This window comes from Aedes albopictus, chromosome 1, assembly GCF_035046485.1.
Source record: "Aedes albopictus strain Foshan chromosome 1, AalbF5, whole genome shotgun sequence".
NCBI classification, from domain to species: domain Eukaryota; kingdom Metazoa; phylum Arthropoda; class Insecta; order Diptera; family Culicidae; genus Aedes; species Aedes albopictus.
This window is the reverse complement of record NC_085136.1, coordinates 173,653,223-173,666,538: the sequence shown is the minus strand read 5'-3', so window position 1 is coordinate 173,666,538 and position 13,316 is coordinate 173,653,223. Positions and strand designations below refer to the sequence as shown.

The 13,316-nt window shown below is 42.6% G+C and overlaps 1 pseudogene; it reads right to left on the bottom strand.

Annotated features, from left to right (window-relative positions):
• Window positions 1-10,547: 10,547 nt before the first annotated feature.
• Window positions 10,548-12,095, bottom strand: LOC109400011 (small ribosomal subunit protein eS4-like; annotated as a pseudogene).
• Window positions 12,096-13,316: the final 1,221 nt, after the last annotated feature.

Sequence of the window (13,316 nt, the reverse complement as noted above, 5' to 3'; positions counted from 1 at the left end):
ACATCCAAGTCTGTGATTCAATACCATGATTTTTTTCCTTGAAGAAGTAACTTACAACTAAAAGGCAATGAATAATAAAATAAAATGTATGAAAGAACTGTTGAAGAGAATCTCATCAATAATGCGACATAATTTGTTTCTTTTGTAGATTCTTGTTTCCTAATTTATATGTCAATCACAGAGAACAGACATCCAGGCTAGAACAAATTTCACACAGAAAGTTGTGTAAGGATTTGAATCTTCACTTGAGTAAGGTTGCAAACCAATACACGATGACAACACTAACGCCGCCAAACACCATATTGCCACAGTCAGTGGTGAGTTGAAACATTTCAAGTGGTGAATAAAAGTAGTATGGGAAATTAACCGATTGCAGCGCCACGCGATTGCCACTTGTGTTGTCGATTTCAAATGGCCGTTAAATTCCTTACACAGTTTCGGAACTGCCCAATTATAATCTACTCTCTACAAAAATCTACGATTTAAAATTACCTTAAGTCAACAAAACAATCAGACAATCACAGATTGAACAAACATTCTAAAATACACCGTCTTCAACCAGAGGCTATACAGACTAAACATTGAACAATCACTAACATTAGGCGAAGGACATTACACGAAAAACACCCACTGAAGAATATTCCGTATGACGAAAATTTTTCACCAACTGGAGCAAGAATTGAACCCACACTCTCACAAACATTGAAGCTGAATTAAAAACTTTGTTGAAAACTTGTAGGTACCTATTTTGTGCTACTTGTTTGTATTCTACGTAAAGCTATAGAATATATGTACTTTAAAAAATGTTCAATTATATTTAAGACATTGTTTACGAAGAAAAAAAATCAATATTAAAAAAAAAACTATTAAGAAAAAATTTTAGAAATATAAAAAAAACTTTTTTTGGATGTCCACGTGGACATTGGGGAGGGGGGTAGGGGTCAATGAAAAGTCCACGCTTGTCCACGGGGAGGGGGGAGGGGGTCAAAAACCATGATTTTTTTGTCCACGTGGTATATGGACGGCCCCTTGGCCTATACAACAGGCAGGCCTCGAGGCAGGCTATCGATTGAACCGCGATTAAGCAATAAAACCGGCACGGTAAAGGCTGGGTATGCTGCGCAATTCAGATCCCATTGTGATCCACTAGCCTCTGCCCAGCAACTCCTATCCCTACCTCCACGCGGTACCGGCCGGAAACTATGAGCAACCTTAGGGAAGATCGGGTAACCAACCCCGGTGGGAACTTTGGTCGTAGGCTGACAGGGAAGGGGGGGTTTGCTTCGGCAAACCTGAGCGTCTGTTCTCCAGGAGGAGCGGCTCACAACAGCGTCTGATCCCCATGTTAGGGGCGGCTGATCTACGTCCGAGTGCCAGGGAAGGACTCTAAGCTCAACTGTGCACTATGGTCCTCCGGAATGTAGGGGGTTGGTGTCAGGCCCTACGAGCCAGTCGTAAAAAACCATTGTAACGGAAAATCAGCAACAGAATAATACGAACCGAGACAAACGGCAACGACCCCAGCGAACAAAAAGGACTTGCGATTGGAAACTCGGTACGTGGAACTGCCGATCTCTCAACTTCATTGGGAGCACCCGCATACTCGCCGATCTACTGAAGGACCGCGGGTTCGGCATCGTAGCGCTGCAGGAGGTGTGTTGGACAGGATCCATGGTGCGAACGTTTAGAGGTAATCATACCATCTACCAGAGCTGCGGCAACACACGCGAGCTGGGAACAGCTTTCATCGTGATGGGTGATATGCAGAGGCGCGTGATCGGTTGGTGGCCGATCGACGAAAGAATGTGCAGGTTGAGAATCAAGGGCCGACTCTTCAACTTCAGCATAATAAACGTGCACAGCCCACACTCCGGAAGCACTGATGATGACAAGGACGCATTTTACGCGCAGCTCGAACGCGAGTACGATCGCTGCCCAAGCCACGACGTCAAGATCATCATAGGAGATTTGAACGCTCAGGTAGGCCAGGAGGAGGAATTCAGACCGACGATTGGTAAGTTCAGCGCCCACCAGCAAACGAACGAAAACGGCCTACGACTCATTGATTTCGCCGCCTCCAAAAATATGGCCATACGTAGCACCTTTTTCCAACACAGCCTCCCTTATCGTTACACCTGGAGATCACCACAGCAGACGGAATCTCAAATCGACCACGTTCTGATTGACGGACGGCACTTCTCCGACATTATCGACGTCAGGACCTATCGTGGCGCCAACATCGACTCCGACCACTATCTGGTGATGGTCAAACTGCGCCCAAAACTCTCCGTCATCAACAATGTACGGTACCGGCGACCGCCACGGTACAACCTAGAGCGACTGAAGCAACCGGATGTCGCCTCAGCATACGCGCAGAATCTCGAAGCGGCGTTGCCAGACGAGGGCGAGCTCGATGAGGCCCCTCTAGAGGACTGCTGGAGTACAGTGAAAGCAGCCATCAACGACGCAGCCGAGAGCACCATCGGGTACGTGGAACGGAATCGACGTAACGAATGGTTCGACGAAGAGTGCAGAACGGTTTTGGAGGAGAAGAACGCAGCGAGGGCGGTAATGCTGCAGCAAGGGACTCGACAGAACGTGGAACGTTACAAACAGAAGCGGAAACAGCAGACCCGCCTCTTTCGGGAGAAAAAGCGCCGCCTGGAAGAAGCGGAGTGTGAAGAAATGGAACTGCCGTGCCGTTCCCAAGAAACACGGAAGTTCTATCAGAAGCTCAACGCATCCCGCAACGGCTTCGTGCCGCGAGCCGAAATATGCAGGGATAAAGACGGAGGCCTCTTGACGGACGGACGTGAGGTGATCGAAAGGTGGAAGCAGCACTTCGATCAGCACCTGAACGGCGTGGAGAACGTAGGCACGGGAGCCCACGGCAACGGAAGGAACGACGACGCCAGTGCAGCGGAGGACGGAAATGAACCAACTCCCACGCTGAGGGAAGTTAAGGATGCCATTCACCAGCTCAAAGCCAACAAAGCAGCTGGTAAGGATGGTAAGGATGGAAACCGAACAGCTACCGGAGGAGTGGAAGGAAGGGGTAATCTGCCCCATTCACAAGAAAGGCGACCATTTGGAATGTGAGAACTTCAGGGCGATCACTATTTTGAATGCTGCCTACAAAGTGCTATCCCAGATCATCTTCCGTCGTCTGTCACCTAAAACAAATGAGTTCGTGGGAAGTTATCAAGCCGGCTTCATCGACGGCCGGTCGATAACGGACCAGATCTTTACCGTACGGCAAATCCTCCAGAAATGCCGTGAATACCAGGTCCCAACGCACCACCTGTTCATCGACTTCAAAGCGGCATACGATAGTATCGACCGCGCAGAGCTATGTAGAATCATGGACGAAAACGGCTTTCCTGGGAAGCTGACTAGACTGATTAAAGCAACGATGGACGGTGTGTAAAACTGCGTAAGGGTTTCGGGTGAACTATCCAGTTCATTCGTATCTCGCCGGGGACTGCGACAAGGTGACGAACTCTCATGTCTACCCAGGTAACCACTAAGCACTGTTATGAGCATTATAACAGCCATTGAACAGCTTTTCAGTGCTAAATAGCTCTATATAAGCATTCCTAATGCTTATGGGCACTATAACCAGTAAGAACTAAATTAAGCCCTGTAAGCCTATATAAAGCCTACGAGCTGTAAAGAAGTTTGTCAGTGCTGTCACAGGGCTTGGAGCACATGACGTTTATATCAATCAAAATAGATTTCGACCAAAACAGACTCGAGTCGGCCATGATCAATACATTTTAAACATCCATGTCGGACGGGATTGGCGGAACGGGATTATTTTTGTTGTTGGAATGTTTATCGGAATGGTGTTGTTAAATAGATAATGGAATCTGGTTATGTTAATTATTCCATTTTTTTCAATCAAGACAAACACCAGCTCGTTTCCCTATTCTTCTGAAACGTTTCCCGAAAATTTATATAAACATTGCTTCTCCTGCTTCATTTCCTGCGTTCGTCACCACCAAGCTTATTGTCTATCCGGTTGGAATCAAGACCGACATTCAATCAAAAATTGCAATTTTCTTGGTCCACAAGTGTCGCAACTGTTTCGCATCTAGTGCGCTGTGTTGCTGACAACAACGGGAAGAATGCGCACTACATTTGACATGATTCAAAAACGTCGCGAGTTGGGTCGCGTCGCGACTTGATTGTGCGAAGTCCGGTTTGGTGGCGGCCCGACAATACCACTGAATCATCCTCATCCCATATCATTTTCAACCCTCGAAATGCCCAAACTGTTTTGTTTTTCATGGTTTAAATACTAGTTTATCACACCATTCCCATGGTGCACTGGTGGAGCAGATGAGAAAGGGAACAGACCTGGACTTGATCAGGAACCCGGAGGACAACAGCTAGAATCTGGATGAAGTAGCAAAAAAGCAACTTCAATGGAAGCGAAGGAAGTTAGAAAAGAACAGGAGATAAACAAAATATTTTTTTTCTTTTTTCTTTGTCTCACTTTTGACAACGTTCGCTCCAGAGACTTGGTACGATATTTTAAAGTTGGCCGTATATCAGCCGAATAATTCGCCAAAAGTGGCTTTTAAGCAGCTCTATAAGAGGATATAGAACCAATTAGCTCTGTTAGCCAGGTTCTACATTCGACTATAGAGCCGACTTAATGCCATTTTTACGGCTTAATGGTTACTTGGGTACTCTTCAACATCGCGCTGGAAGGTGTAATGCGACGAGCCGGGCTCAACAGCCGGGGAACGATTTTCACAAAATCCGGTCAATTTGTGTGCTTTGCGGACGACATGGACATTATCGCTAGAACATTTGGAACGGTGGCAGAGCTGTACACCCGCCTGAAACGCGAAGCAGCAAAGGTCGGACTGGTGGTGAATGCCTCAAAAACAAAGTACATGCTGGTAGGCGGAACCGAACACGACCGGATCCGTCTGAGTAGTAATGTTACGGTAGACGGGGATACTTTCGAGGTGGTGGAGGAATTCGTCTACCTCGGATCCCTACTGACGGCTGACAACAACGTGAGCCGAGAAATTCGGAGGCGCATCATCAGCGGAAGTCGGGCCTACTACGGGCTCCAGAAGAAACTGCGGTCGAAAAAGATTCACCCACGCACCAAATGCACCATGTACAAAACGCTGATAAGACCGGTGATCCTCAACGGGCACGAGACATGGACCATGCTCGAGGAGGACCTGCAAGCACTCGGAGTTTTCGAGCGACGCGTGCTAAGAACGATCTTCGGCGGTGTGCAGGAGAACGGTGTGTGGCGGAGAAGAATGAACCACGAGCTCGCTGCACTTTACGGCGAACCCAGCATCCAGAAGGTGGCCAAAGCCGGAAGGATACGTTGGGCAGGGCATGTTGCAAGAATGCCGGACAACAACCCTGCAAAGCTGGTGTTTGCAACGGATCCGGTTGGCACAAGAAGGCGTGGAGCGCAGAGAGCACGATGGGCGGACCAGGTGGAGCGTGACTTGGCGAGCATTGGGCGCGACCGAGGATGGAGAGCGGCAGCCACAAATCGAGTATTGTGGCGAACTATTGTTGATTATGTCTTGTCTTAATGATGTTGAACAAATAAATGTATGTATGTAAGCAATAAAACCATAAAACTTCAACTTTGAATCTTCAAAACTTCCTCCGTAAAAAACACAGCACTTGCGAGTTTGCCGCTCAATCATGTTTATTTTTTCATCCATATAGGGTAACGGTCGAATTTTGGACCCCTAGAGGACATTAGTTTGAATTTAAGTCAAAAGCATACATATGCAGAGGGTGTTACACATTATGGTGATGCTCGCATGATCGTTAAAGCCTCCACTGCCCGTTAAAAATACCCACAAGGTCATTTCTGGCTGAAAATTTGACGAAAATAACTTATTTTTGAAGCACCAGTTTTCACTGTTTTGGACACCCCAATATATTTTGGACCCTCTTAAGTATGTATTTTGGACACCCGGTGTTTAAACCCGTTAGAAACTATTTTCTGCCAATCTGCCACTTGAATATGCTGGATCACATCCTAATTACTTGATTGACAAAGGCTGATTAGACGAACTTTGCGAATTAATTGCGCTAGAATGATAAACGTTTTTGTTTACATCTGCAAATTTCCTCAGCACCGCAATCTCTTTTTGTAAACATGGTACGACACTGACACGGATGACGAGATTGACAAAAATGTATTTCAAGGCAAATAATGCTATTTCCAGTGCGGAAATGATTGCTGCCCGTGCAGAGGAATCTAATTAAGCGAATGATTCTAAAAATTTTCGCCATCTCTTTATTAAATCTGTGAAATTTGTGATAATACGACTCAGGGGGTCCAAAATATATGGGGGTCCAAATTATATTGGTTACCCTATATGAACGCTAAGGTCAGTTTACCTATTTTTCTAAAATATGGGTAAATTTTACTCAAATTTGCGTAAACTTTAAGCAAATAAGGGTAATTAAAACTCATATTTTGGAATAGTGCACATTCGCATTTATGGGTAATATTTACCCATATTTGGGTTACAATTACTCATATTCTGGTACACATTACCCATATTTGAGTTTTGTTTACCTATATTTGAGTATCATTTACGCATATTTGCGGTTGTGCACTTTTTGGAAAAAAGGTAAACTGACCTTAGCGTGTGGGTAAATATAATTTACCCACACGGAACCTCCAAACTACCCAAAATTGAGTTCTTTTGACGCAATCCCATGGTTCGGCCCAATAAGCCAAATTTGAGTAAATCGATTAAACTCACACTAGGTAAATTGCCTTCACCTCCAGCAAAAACATTTACTTAAGAGTAGGTAAATTCAACCCAAGACCCCCCCCCCTCATTCAACCCAAATTTGAGTAAACCTGCATTTACCCAAAATTGGCTTATTGGGCTCAAGGACCCTCGTTGGGTAGATGCATCTCTGTTTGTTTTTGACAACATCGGTGAGGGAAAGAACACTGAGCCAAAACTCCACCCTCCAATCGACTGCAAGGTAATACGCATCCGCCCCTTGACGAACATCATTCGTTTTCCGGATGATGTTTAACCGTATGCTTGAAAGTAGAATGACAACAACCCGATTGAAGTTCATCACACAACCGAATGATTGATCAACTGATTAGATGATGAATGTTTGAATTTAGTATGGAAAACCGTTTGAATTTTATATGAAAACCCTTGTGAAAACTCGTATTTGAAAAGCATTTGATATTTGAGAGGGAATACAATTATAACTAACACATTTATTTTTTTTCCAGTATTTATTAATCAGTTCAATAAATATACATACACACTTCCACTAAAAAAAATACGAATAGTGGTAATCACGTTCAAATGTATGCGTGTCTCTTTTGTAGATGTAGTAGTGAAACTTGGGGGAAAATATGTGCACTCTTACCCCGGTTGTTAGTTTTATCATTATTTAGCCGTTTTACCCAAATCAGTTGGGTAATATTTTCATATGCAATCTGAATAGCCTTTGAATTGGCGTGCATTTTTGTGTATGGAAAAATTCAAGCTAGTGTTCGTGTGATGAAATGTCACTTATCTCTATTAGAGGAATTCCCGCTTGCGGCATGCAAAGTATCTAAATACTAAGGATTAGTGAGAAAAGGAAAAAAGCAAAAAAATGTTATGAAGTTTGCGCTGATTTGTATGGGCACATCACTATTTAGCAAACTGTCTTAAGAAATTAAGCACTCCCATCTTAGAAGCTATTATTTAATTGCATACTATTTAATTGCATTACTTTGATCACAATATGAGTAAACTTTACCTACACGCTAACCCTCAGTTACCCAGATTGGTGTCAAAGCGACCCAGACTGAGCAAAACTGCAGTTACTCTAAACTGAGTAAAGGCACCTTTACTCAAATCTGGGTTACCGATGTTGGTGGCAAAATCTGGGTAAACGATACCCAGCTCCTCCGGGGCCTTGATTTTGTTAATTTATTTTCAATTTAGATTTTAAATAAAAAGCTCTTAATTTCCATGTGCTGTTCACTTACCTGATGCTGGAAAACAGTTCCCCGGAATAATTCCACTGTTTTCCCGTCATTTATCGGCATATTTTTCGCGAAAACATTCATAGTTTTCAGCGTTCTCCTGACCGCTGCCATATTCTCAAGCTGAAAAGTGACAAAGTGCCGATTACCCAGATCTTTACCCAAATTCAACGAATCTGCACAGCTAGTTTAGATTACCGAGTTCGGTAAAATTTTACTGGGTTTTTGAACTGCTGACTACTCGGTAATATTTCCAATACTGGAAAGTCAGTAAATTGGTAAATTGGTCATCTGTCACAACATTACCGAGCTGGTCAGTATTTTTTTGTAAAAATATTTTACTGACTTTCAGTACATTTATTATTTACTTTAGATTACTGAGTTACTCAGTTTCTTGGATTGCTTCCCGTATGCCGCACCCCAGTTTTATAATGTTGTTTTTTTATTTGTTTCGGATTACCATTCATTAAAACGGACAACATGTTCGAACATTTATGCGTCCCCGCCAACTTTTGGTTGAATAGAGCATATTCGAGGTAGTGATTACACGGCATGGGAATGTACCGGCGTTGGTGCTGACTGGAGCCCGTGTGTAAAGCTCGTCTAATCCATTTCAAGCTGGAAGAATCCAGCGGGAGAAGCTTTGTAAGCTTCATTTACAATCTGTTTCGGTAGTGCCAGTGTAATCCTTCTTTCACAAATTAATCCATTACTTACCTAGAAGTTGGCGGGTCACAAAAAACTCGATCCTGCTGTCCGTTCAGGAGGCATTCCGTTGAAATAATCATGTGAAGAGCGACTTCGACGACATTTTTCTGCTGCTGCTCTGCTGCTGTTGAGAAATGCAATGATGATTCTGTTTGACAGCTACTTCCCAGTGCAGCAGTTTGTTTTGGTTTCATATTAGCGAAAACTCAGTAAAATCACAATGATTACCGAAAAGTCGGTGCTTGTGTCTACTGACTTTTTCCCTTTTTCGGTAAAGCATGATTATTACTGAAAAACTAGCACCAAAAATTACCGAACTCAGTAAAATTGGAAGAATTTTACTGAAGTTCGTATACTTTCCAATATAAATACTGATTTTTCGCCAATCCCATGGTTTACAGTTTGACCCCGGTAGAAAAAAGTACCGAACTCCTAAATACAAAATAAGTGTGTGGGTTTTCGGGTTACCCGGATTATGACAACTGCTAACAACATGAAAATCCGGGTCGAATCGACCCAGTCGATGGGTAGTTTCAGGTTAGCGTGTATATTTATCGGTATAATTTACCCATAAAATAGGTTTTGCATGCAAAACTCAAATATGGGTAAATGAACTACACATTTATGGGTAAACTGAGCTTAGCGTGTTGATGGTTTTTACCCAATGAGCCATTTTACGAGACGTTTCGGATCAGCTGATCGCTCATTTCATGAATGAAAATTTGACAGGAGGTTGCGCCCAAGCCCGTGAGTGTCAATATCAATATCAACACTGTTGTCGTTTCGTAAAATAGACTATAGGTGGGGAAGAAGAAGAGATGGCTATGTTTAGTTATAGTTATGCCTGGTTTACACTGTTCATGTGAAACGAGCATCTGACTTGCTAACTTCTCAAACATGTTCAATCCAATGGAATGATGTGTTTAGACTGAGCAAATAACTTGAATGTCCACTTTCATGCTCTTGAATGCATCTCACCTGAAGCAAGTGTTTACAATGTTCAGCTCGTGCCGCGCGTGAGCAAACTGAATTGAATTCATCTCGCTTGAAAGAGGACTTGAAATCAACTCACATGAATCGGGGGTTTAGACGGGGCAAGTGAGATGATTCCGTTTGACTTGAATGAAAAAGTTCAACATGTTCAACTTTCGTTCAAGTCAAGTCAGTTGCTCAAGTGAGATGAATGGTGGTGTTTACACGTTCAATTCGCATTCAATCAGGCATTTTCAACTGACTGGAATCAAGTCACTTGCACCGTCTAAACCAGGCTTTACAGTCTGTAACACAGTCCCGCAAAGAGTGAAACCAAATCTACCTATCGAACTGTCAAATCGGCTACCTATCGAGCACGCCAGCAAAATTATGAAAACAAAGTCTGGCGAAGAAGAAGAACAACAATCAAAAGAAGTCGCCTTTGCGTGTCTCTATATATACACTGAAATGAAAACTCCATTAGTTTTTATGTGCGCAAAGCAGATAAAAGCGAATCGGTGGCTCAAATCCTCATTTTATGTGCGGCATTTAGATTTTAAAGTGTTTGCATTAAATATAATTGAGTTGCACATATTTCTCATATGCACAGCTATAAATTCTAAAAATGATACATTTACAACCTATGTTAACTGAATATAAATTTTGAGTGTATCGATTGATATTTCAAAACGTTCAAAACATTTCATTAACGGAAAAATGGTGGAGCAAGACTTTTGTTGCTGGCCGAGTTTACGGTCGCTATTTCAAGTCTCCCGGTCGAATTTTTGCAGTTTTTTTAAGGTAACGTATTTTAATCATTTTCTTTAACGTAATGTAATCAAAATATACCATCAGATCCTGACCACAGACGAACTTCCGGAAGATTTGGCAGAAATTTTCGTTTGGACCGGACAAACCCTGCTGGATTGCACTGGAAAGCTCTATCACCTAAACATCGCATTTCGACACATCCATGCAATAAACCTCGCAATCGCCATAGTTTTATATCTAGTTCAAAATACATTTTTCATCATAAATTAATTAGTCTGAATTATTTATTTTCTAAAAAATCACATATAGGATTTATTTGTGATGACATATAAAATTCAATAGGCTTACCTTCCAAATTAAAAAGTACGAACCTTTATTATTGATGTGCATTGCATATAGAAACTAAGATGAGCTAGAAATCTGGTTCTATGTGCAATGGCAGTGCAATTTATATGCACAGCAAAAAAAGTTGTTGAATATTACATCGAAATCGCTGCAACCAGGTCGTTACATCGATTGATTAAAATTACACAGCCCGATGTACTCGACGGCTGTTGATGTAATAAACAGATCCGATGTAATTCTTGCGATGTAATTTATTCGACGTACATTTATACGATGTAAATAATGCGATGTAAAATGGAAGCGATTTCAAAGGCCCTTCTAAAGCCGATTAAATTGCATTTTCATCCCTTTTCGCTCAGAATTTTGTATAGCCGAAGTAAACACTAAATCTATACTAAATTCAAATCGAAAAAGAATAGAAACATAATTTAATCAGCCATAGAAGAGAACAAAGAAGAGAAGGCAATGGATACAAAAAAAAACAAAGCGTCGAACTAAAATTTATTGCTTCTTTAATTGTTTTTATCCCAACTGAGATAAATCCTGCACATAAATATTATGACTATACTGTTATATCCCAAGAAAATCAAACATATTTATGTTATGAAAATATCCTAAACCGATCGGAAAATGAGCATCACTTGCATACCGTTTCGGTTATGCGGACCTTCATACACTATTTTATTACTTTCATTCATTTCATTACTGCTATTTCATTACTTTCATAGTGGTATTATTACTGGTTTTTCTTGCAGCAAGATGAAAACCTTGGTGGGATTCTTGATGATGAAAACGGATTGCCGATGATTGGTCTTGCACAGATTTCCGGGTTCGAGCTTGAGCACGTCTATCACCGGTGGCGATATCGAGCGGATTGAATCGTTCTGGCGTATGCTCGGATCCGGATTGTGGGTCAAGATAAACGGCACCTTCTTTGGGCCGATCTGGATCACTTTCAGGAGCTTGTACTTGGTTTCTTCCGGCGTAATACGGTGAACGGTCAAACGATCCTTGACGTCGTAGATCAAAGAGTGCTGACATCCAATCCAGCCGGGTAGTTGGGGTCAGTGCGAACTTTGCCATCGATCTATAGATGTGAAACTGCTGATGTTGGTGACCTCGGTGTTGGTCAAGACGTACTTAAAACGGTTGCGCTAGGAAATCACAAGCGGCAACGACTCACGCAGCTTGTGTGGGCCAGTGGATGGACGCGGGGCAAAGGTCTGGTCCAACATCCTCTTGAGGCGTTCAAACGCTTCAAATGTTTCTTTGGTCCGTGAGCCATCTTGACACTTTGGAACGAAAAGGAAACGATTATTCCGACGGCGCCAGGGATAATACAACACTAACTCGAAGATCCCTGCGTTGTCATCCTGGAAACATACAAACATTATTAGCAATAGCAATACATTATTAGAAATGGATTCAGGCTTAAGAATATTTCACAAATTATTTCATACATTTTCTCATAGGATTACTCAGCAAAGATGGGACTGTCATGCGAGTGGGGGCAGTATAGACTCCTGGCAGAATTCTGAATTTTACAGATTCTATAGCATTACTCACATAATCGCCCAGAAGTTCCTCGAGGATTCGTACTGGAGTTCTAAGGTTACTCCTTTCCCGGGAATTTCTGCATGAGTTTCTCCAGGAATTCCTGCTGAAGGAATTCGGGTTTTCCTCCAGGAGTTCTTCAAGAATTCCTGCAACAGTTCTTCGGAAATTCCTGTTGGAATTCCTCCAGAAGTTCCTCGGAATTTCCTCAAGGAATTTCTTGGGAATCCTTCAAATAGTTCCTCGGAAATTCCTCAGAAATTGCTCCAGGAATTCCTCGGGGGAATCCCTCCAGTTGCTCTGGAATTCTTCCAGAAGTTTCCCTGGAATCCGTCTAGAACTGCCTTTGACATTCCTCCAGGAGTTCGTCGTGATATGCTGGAAGAACTCCTAGGACAATTCCTGTGGAATTCTATGAGTAATTCCCGAGGAACTCCTAAAGGAATTCCAGGGCAACTCCTGGAGATATACCAGAGGAACTCCTGGAGATATTCTTGAGGAATTCCCGAGGAACTCCTGGAGGAATTGGTGAGCAACTCTAAGAGGAAAAAAATCCCGGAAAGTCGGAATTCTCGAGGAAATTCTTGAGAAATTCCAGAGGAACTTCCGTGAAATTTCCAAGGAATTCCTGTAGGAATTTCCGAAGAACTCCTGGAGCAATTCCAGAGGAACACCGGTAGCAATTCGGGTGGAAGTCCTGGGCCAATACTCGAACTGCAGCTCCTGATAACTCCTGGAGGAATTCCCAGGATCTGCTCAATAAGCTCCTGGAGCAATTCTCGAGAAACTCTTGGACAAATGATATGAGGCTGTAGTCGTAATAAAACACGTCTATATCGATTGACTAACAAATGTGGAATGAAAATTTATTCTAGCTATTTATCTGACATAAACTGTTGCTAAGGCGTAGTTATTCGTCGCCTACTCGACTTCTCCTTCACTCCTCCTCGAC